The sequence below is a fragment of the Alligator sinensis genome, unplaced genomic scaffold, assembly GCF_000455745.1.
Source record: "Alligator sinensis unplaced genomic scaffold, ASM45574v1 scaffold982_1, whole genome shotgun sequence".
Classification (NCBI taxonomy): domain Eukaryota; kingdom Metazoa; phylum Chordata; order Crocodylia; family Alligatoridae; genus Alligator; species Alligator sinensis.
The window spans coordinates 669,920-677,407 of record NW_005842470.1 but is presented as its reverse complement, the minus strand read 5'-3'; the positions used below and the strand labels follow the sequence as shown (position 1 = coordinate 677,407).

Sequence of the window (7,488 nt, the reverse complement as noted above, 5' to 3'; positions counted from 1 at the left end):
TGGCTCTGCCCGCCCCTCAGAGTGCAGTGGAGCGGGGACTGTGGGGGGACTTGTCTAGGAGGTGCAGGGAGGTCGGAGTGGCTTGTGCTGCTGCGCGCCGCTTGTCTGAGGCAGTGCATCATCATCATCCTGTACCTCCCTGCCCCGGCTGGGCAAATGGCTGGAGAGTATAGCCCCCACTCCCAGTACCTTCCACTGCCCGTCCAAAGTGCAGCCCGGCCCAGCCTGCCCTATGCAGATTGCAGGGCACACACCTGCTCCCATGCCTTCCTGGACCAGTGGCATGAGCCGCCGGAGGAGCCACTGGAAGAGCAGCTCCCAGACCAGTGGCAGGAACCGCCCTCCCCAAGTCTCGCACCCCCCCGCCCCAGCTGGGCAGCTTGTCCCAGCCTCAGCCCCAATCGCTCCCTTGCTGTGGGGGTGTTGATCTGCCCCCCTACCCCTCCGTCCACCTCAACAGACTTACCAGCTGGAGGCAGCTGTGTCCAGCATGGTCGAGGACTGCTGCCTGTTTAGTCTATGGCCAAATCTAATCGGGACAGTGACTCGAATCACTGTCCCTCCAAATCGGCTGAATCCAAATCCAAATTGAGTACTTGCTGCTTTGCACAGGCCTAGTTCTTATCCTATATTAATTACACTATGGAGATTATATGCTGTCATGTATAGCTAGTGTAATATTTTTACAATAGAGGTTTTTTTAGATAACAGATAGTCATTTAAAAAGATCTAGGCATTTTTTTTCAACTTGCATGTTTCTAATCATGACAATTATTATAGTAATTACTTGAAGAAGAAATATTTTCTAGAGTTGGGTATTTGACCTGTCAAATAAACTCTGGTCAATTGACCGGTCAAATTTTCCATTAAGAAATGTGTCAGAAAACAATCAAATCATATTTCTGTCAAGAAAACGATAAAAAATACAGTTTTTTTGAAAATTGCTATAATCTTTGACTGGTCAAAAAGTGTGCAGTCAATTAACTGGCTCACCAGCCCTAATATTTCCTCATCAAATTTATATTCTTATATTACTTCTAGACATAAGTTTTAAGTAAGAAAGAAACTCAGAAAACTAACAGTTAATACTTATAATATCTACTAGAGTATTAATTTTAATATTTTTTCATAACCTTTCCAAATGAGCTCTTTAGGGTCACATTCACACCACATAGTACCTAACTCAGTGTATTCATTGAGTCCTACTGAAGTAAGTAGCACTTTTGGAGTAAGACATTGCATAGCATGAGTAGTTATTAGAATTTGGCTCTTAAAAGCCAATAATTTTTGTTGGTTAGACACAGTAATAAGAATATTTGTTACGAATATCACAACATTTATGCTAATTGTTTAGTGAAAACATAGAGATCCTTGGAAACTACAACAAAATAGGCTTAAGTAGCTGGAAAACATTCCTCTGTTTAGTTCAGTTTGTCACTTTTCATATTAGTAATGGGATACTTGTGCATGCTGCACTATTAAAACCATTAACCAAAATACTTAAACAGAAAATAAGTTAATTTTTAACAAATGTTACTATGGATTCAGACAGTACACGCTGTTCCCAGAAGGTTCTCTATTTAGGTAAAATACACCCACTCTGCATTCAAGAAGGATAAGGATTGTCATTAAATTTCTTTACATAGTAATCAGTGTGCGCTAGACAAATACATCCCAAAAAGAAGAAAAAGTCTATGAAAATTAATTCTTTTAAAAATGAATGTGAGTTATCTTATCTCATGTAGTTGCCATCATCTTTTCCCACCATCTCTCATGAACAGTTGAGTAATCAGGCAGTACTGTCAAGAATGCTTGAAGGAAATGAATTTCAAAGTTGAATATACACATGTTTGTGGAAGCTTCCCTGTGCAAGCAAGCTCTTCAGTTTGAACTCATTCAGTAAAAGAACCAAAAGGATATTGTGCAAGTTGGCTAACAAGTCACAACTCAGCAACACAACTAAATTCGAATACTTAGTATCAAAATACTGGTAGTAATCTCTGATCAGTTATCAGAAAAATAACAAAAATATCCAATGGAATTCATTTATTTCAATTTAAGTAATATGCTTATTGATACTAAAGAGGTTTTAACAATTATAAGAAAGAAATAAAAACTGAAGAACCCAACTAAAGAACTAAAATAACCCAACCCTGGCTCAGATACTGCTATTGAACAGCAACTACTTTTCTCTTATGAAAGGCCACAATTAAGGTTAGAGAAAAAGTTTATTTATTATATCTAATTATAAAAGATTGTTTTTAAAATAGGCTATTCGTGGTGTCAGTCAGCCCTGCAGGTACTTACGCATGTTTTTACCTTCATTTACATTATTTGCTGTTTTTTGAAGGATTAGGTCTAATTTTATCTGCAATGGTTGGATGACCCTATGTGACTTTAAATCAAATGTGTTTAAAGGTGGAATCATATTTTTGCCTCACCATGTCTCAGTTTATATAAAAAATCCAAGACCTGAGTGAAACTAGTAGAGGGAAAAATGCTTTTTTTGGTGTTCACTAGATCTTCCTATATGGAAGGAAAGCAGTCGTAACACTCCCTGCCAATTTTGGTGCAAAGGTGACAGAAGCCAGAGAGGACAGAAATCCACCACTAAAGACTTGAAGATTATGCCAGAACTCTCACACCTGTTACTTGAAACTGACCTGTTTTGCAGGCCTGCAACTAATGCATGCTGGTGTAAGATATGTGGTAACTCTTGCTGTGACACACTCACCCTTTCATCACTGTAGGATAAAGAAAATTAATATGCTTGAGGGAATAATGTGTTTTGTAGACTAAACAATGTCTGTGGCCCTTATTCTGCAACTGGGATTATGTGGTCAGATCCTTCTGCTGCCATGGATGCCAAAGGGCACAGATCAGTTTGGGTAAAATCTGGGCCTGTCTCCTTAGTTTCATGCTGCAATTTTTGGGAGAAATAACAACATAAAGGCAGATCTGCCCTGTCCACCGAGATGTGTATGGAGAATCTCTGTGTAGGGTTCAACTTTTTTGTTATGTTCGTGTCCAAGCAAGGGACTAATATGCCCAGGCACCACCACAGTGCATTAGATAACAATCTCTCTCTCTTTGTAGGTACCATATCCAAATCAGATGTTGGTGACTATGGTCTTCCACAGATCTCTTTTCTTTGAGGCTTACAGAGTTTCCAGTGTTGATGCATTCATCCGTTTAGATAGACTCTTGACATAAGTCAACATCTATCTTCCACAGTCTCTTCTTCCTTCAGTCTTTCCAGTTACAACCAGACTTTCAATTTCCTCTTTCCTTGTAATGTGTCCAAGAAACTCCAACCGTCTCTTTCTGATGTTAATCAGCAGCTTCCTCCTGCAGCCTGCTCGTAACCAAATATCTTCATTTGCAGTGTGACTTGTCCAACATACCATCAAGATGCACATTAAGAACCACATCTTGATTGCTTCAATTCTCTTTCCATGCTTGGCGATTATTGTCCAGCACTCTGATACATACGTAAGGACTGGTATAACATAGCAATCCAAAACTCTTAACTTTTTCCCCGTAGAAATTTTTCTATTTGTCAATATCTTTTTCATTTCCAGAAATATGTCTTTTTCCATTCCTATTCTCTGTTTTATTTCATGATCACATTTACCATCTGATGTTATCCGGCTTCCCAAATAGTTAAATTTATTGACCTGATTTATCTGTTCCTTTTCCACTTTGATGTTGCATACTGGAATAACAATAGATTGGGGCAGACAATTATAATTTCATAATTTCTAGGGTCAGAAGGGACCTGAACAGATCATCAAGTCTGACCCCCTGCCCTGGGCAGGAATGAGTGTTGGGATCATAATACCCTAGCCAGATATCTATCCAACCTCCTCTCGAAGACCCCTAAGCTAGGGGAGAGCACCACCTCCCTTGGGAGCTTATTCCAGAGCCTGGCAGCCCTAACTGTTAAGTAGTGTCTCCTGATATCAAGCCTGAACCTACTCTCAATCAATTTGTGGCCATTATTCCTTGTTATCCCAGGTGGTGCCCGGGGGAACAGAGCCTCTGAATTATTTCAGATGGAGGGCTGCTTAATGAGGTTTGGTGAGCTTTTGAGAGCTGCATGGGTAGCCCTGCCCCTTGACAGTTACCCCGCCTCCTGGTCACCATCTTGGGACCAGAAGTCCTGCCCCTAACCCCTGACCTTTGCCACCTGAAGTCCCTCCCTTTGCCCCATGGAATACTCCTTTTGGGCTGGGGGGTGGTTGCCATCTTATAACCAGAAATAAACCATGTTGTACACTAAAAGTCAAATGCCTACTATAATATATTTTAATTTTATTACAAAAAATATTTTTGTCATGATTTGTTTGTATATTTTATATAGAGGTGATTGCAAAATAACTCAAATAAATTCTTAGTCTTGAATATGTGAGGGGTGTGGAGGCATGTCTGGGGGGTGTGTGTGTGTATGGTGAGGTGTGTGGGTGGGTGTGTGTGTATGGTGGGGTGTGGGGGGGTGTGTGTGTCTATGGTGGGGTGTGGAGGGTTTGTGGGGGTGTGTGGCTGTGTGTGGGGAGATAGGGTATGTTGGGGTTGTATATATGTGGGGGCAGGGTGTGGATGTGTGGTGTTTGTGGGGGGAGTATGGGGATCTGTGCAGCAGGGGATGGGGAAGGCAGCTGACTCCAGTGTGTGGGCTTTTCATCTTGTGCTGCATGAGTGTGGGACTGTATGTGCGTGGTGCTGGCAATAGAGATGGCCTGTCGGGGCCTGTGCTCCTTGCTGCAATGTGGAGTGCTGGCTGGAGCTGCACACTGCTGGGCACCAGCACCCCAAGTGCCGGTACCTGCTGTTGCTCCTGCTGTCGCTGCTGCCTGCTGGGGCTCCACACCATGAGGGGAGTGTGGTAGGGGAGGGGATCCTCACACCCTACCACCTTCCCTCACACCCACACGCTACCCACCCGAGCTCCGTGTTGCCGCTGCCACCTCCCTGGGTGCAGGCTCTGCGCTGCCACAAGTCCAAGCCCACACCCTCCACTCTTGCCCATCTGCTATTCCATCCCCACCCCCATCGCTTCTCTACCTGCTGCTAGGAGTGAGCAGGATGCCAGGGAAGCTGAGCAGGTCCCCAGTGGAGTGAGCAGGATGCCAGGGAAGCTGAGCAGGCCCCCAGTTGCTGCAGCAGCCCCGCCTGGAAGCTGCTTGCTGGCTGTGCTGGACCGTTCTGTCCATGAGGGTGTGAGTGAGGCACAGTAGGGTATGTTGGGGGCATATGTATATGTGGGTGCCTTGCTTCCACCCTTGTGGATGGAAGGGCTGGACGAGGTACAATTCATTGGTGAGTGCCGTGGGCTGACTGAAAGTGCCTGACAGGCCAAATCCGGCCTGCAGGCCATATTTTGCCTGCCCCTGCAATAGATTAATGTAAATTAAGGATCTGACATTTTGTTCTAGATAAGACTTTTGACAACAAAGTCCCATGTGACCTTCTCATAAACACACTGGAGAAATATGGAGTAGACAAAACTACTAAAAGGTAGATAGACAACTGGCTTAATGGCCCCAAGCAGGAGTAGGCAACCATTGATCCTCTGGATCATGGTGTACACGTAAGAGGTCTAGTCAGATGAATCCATTTGCGGTTGCAAGCTCAATTTGACAGCGAGACAGCTTGTTACAAGTTTCATAGATCCATATGTTGTCTGAGTTGGAGTCCAAGCATACAGCACGCTGTTTTCTTCTTTCTCGCTTTACTTCCAAACTCTGGATCAAAGCTGCTTCATGTAGAGCTGCACCCAGAGCCAGATGTTCCCTCCAGATCAGACAGGATTTCACATGCTTCTCCCAGTTTTCTATGTTGATGTTGAAAGACTTCCTATAATATTTGCATGCATCATGGTGCTATGATAGAGGGTGACCCCACTTTGTAGAGCCATCTCGAATCTCACAATACAAAATATTCTTGGAGATAAGGTCTCCTCCCATTCTCTTGACATGGCAGATGCATCACAAACATCCTCTTCTTGATAGTGGTTTCCAAGTGTGTCAGTCCTGCACACTCCAGTACCTCTGTGTTTGGTAATTTATCTTCCCACTTTATTTTCAGGATCTTACACAGACATCTCATGTCATTGGAGACATATAGGGGGTGCACGCAGATGCACATGCACCCCCTGAGATCAGCTGTGCATCCCCTGGTAGTACCAGCTGCGAAACCGGAAGTGCACTTTTGGCAATCGGCCACTGGGGGACCCTTCCAACCCCGTCAACATTGGCCACTGGTGGCCCCCGCCCCGACTTGGGAGGCATCAGTTGCCCATGTGTCATGTGAAATCTGTTCAGTCTTTTGATGTGTCTAATCTCAAGCAAAGGATAATTATAAATATATCCATGTCAGAATGGAAGAAGGTTTTGAGTGGAGTCCAGCAGGGGTCTGTCCTTTTCAACATTATTAATGTTATGGATACTTAGAATAGGGAGCTTCTTGAGCAAGTTTGCAGACAGCATGAAACTGGGAAAGATTACAGACACGTTGAAGGGCAGGAGTGCAATTCAGAAGGATCTTGACAGATGGAAAGCTGGGCTGGAGCTCTGCACTGATTAGGCCCCTCAAGAGTATTGTGTGCAGTTTTGGGCTTCACTTTTGAAAAAGGATATAGAAAAAGGATATGGGTCCAGAAACAGGCGACAAAAAATATATGAGAAGTTGAGGGTTGAGGCATGTTCAGCTTGTGAAAAAGGCGCTCAGAGGGGATGTGATAGCAGCTTTCAAAAATGTGAAGGGCTGCCATGAAGGAGAGGGAGAACACTTTTTTTTCTGAACAACACTTTTTTTTTTTTTTTTTTGCCAGAGAGAGCAGGACACGAACCAATGGCTTAAAGCTGCAGCAAAGTAGTTTTAGATTGGGTATCAGGAAAAAGCTTCTTCCTTGCAAGAACAGAGAGGCAGGAGACTAGACTGTGTGGAGGAGCTGTGAAATCTCCATCACTGGAGGTGTTTTTTAGAAGAGGTCAGAGAAGCTTTGGGTAGGGATGATTTACCGCAGCGGTTCCCAAACTGTGGGTCACAACATCAGCGGATAGGGTCATGGGGGTGGGGGGCTGTGGGTTGGGAGTGAGGGACCATGCTGAAGAAATGGCCCATAAATCGGGTGATACCGAGGAACACTTTGGGAAGCAGGGCTCCAGGGGTAGCTGTGCCTACGACATGGGTATTTCCCATGGTTCTGGGCTGTGTTGGCCGTCACACGGGGCTGCAAAGGAACTCCCCTCCTGCCCCCCCTCCCCCCTTATGTGCCAGGCTTTTGGGGGGGTTTTCTTCCTTAAAGCATTAGCTGTTAGCTGCAGGCCTTGGACTGCGGGGTGCACCAGTCCTCCTGCTGAGCCTGACACCTGGAGCGTCCTGGCTGGAGGCTCTTGCCCGTCTGCTCAGGGGCTGCCCTCCGGGCACGTGTGGAGGCAGGAAGGAATTTGACCCCACGATAAGGTTGGGGGGGGGGTGTTGCCT

At 44.8% G+C, this 7,488-nt stretch overlaps 1 protein-coding gene across 1 annotated transcript in view; it reads left to right on the top strand.

Moving 5' to 3' along the window:
• The first annotated feature begins 6,935 nt into the window (after window positions 1-6,935).
• Window positions 6,936-7,488, top strand: part of LEPR (leptin receptor) — a 78,811-nt gene continuing 78,258 nt past the window's right edge. The window contains exon 1 of the mRNA XM_025212548.1: window positions 6,936-7,007. The gene's annotated coding sequence lies outside the window, so the exon portion shown is untranslated. The remainder of the gene's footprint in view (window positions 7,008-7,488) is intronic.